Source organism: Eptesicus fuscus, chromosome 7, assembly GCF_027574615.1.
Source record: "Eptesicus fuscus isolate TK198812 chromosome 7, DD_ASM_mEF_20220401, whole genome shotgun sequence".
In the NCBI taxonomy this organism is placed as follows: Eukaryota; Metazoa; Chordata; class Mammalia; order Chiroptera; family Vespertilionidae; genus Eptesicus; species Eptesicus fuscus.
Window position 1 is genome coordinate 61,806,378 of NC_072479.1, and position 866 is coordinate 61,807,243.

Consider the following 866-nt stretch of genomic DNA (forward strand, 5'->3'; position numbering starts at 1 on the left):
TATGTAGATGGTGACTGATGCTGATTCAAAGATAAACCTGAACTTCCTTTTGTTTCTATTCTTAACATTGGCTTCATGATCCAAGTGCCTAGAAAGTAGCTTCCTGAGCCCAATCCTAGCCTGGGTTGCATGTTACCAAGCATTTTGGTGGTGTTAACTCTTTCATGCACGATTAGCAAATTAAAGTGGTAATTTTTGGATGTTTCTCCCAGTAGAGACATTGATAGATTCTGCAATGGTAGATCTTATTTGTCATCAACTTACTTTTGTATCCCTTTCTTTTAAGTCATGCAATCTGATTACAAATACCTAAAGGTTTGGAGGTAGAAGAGGGTTAAGGGAGGATAAATGGTGACAGAAAGAGACTTGACTTTAGGTGGTGAACACACAAGCAATATACAGACGATGTATTGTAGAATTGTACACTTGAAACCTATATAATTTTATTAACCAATGTCGCCCCAATAAATTCAATAAAAATAAAAAAACATAGCTAAAGCTTCTTGAAGACTGTTGCTACATCTTAAGATTTATTTTTTTCTTCCCGCGGTTACTAGCAAAGCACCTGCCAAGTTCACATACATAGGCACTATATAAACATGTGCTGACTAGGCAATTTACTAATAATTTTCTTTCTTCCTGCAATTCAAGTCAATCTTTCTGTGAATATTTATGTGAAGTTTTCAGGAGTTTATTTCCTTTCCATGTTTGTTCAGAGAATATACACAAAATAGGTGATTCATATTCTTTTATCATTTAAAGAAAATTATAATGATTTATTTTATGTTCTATTTGCAGAACAGAGTGTACTGAACACCAACCCAAAGTGGAAGAGCCTTGAGCTGGAGGCACAGTATATTGTTGAC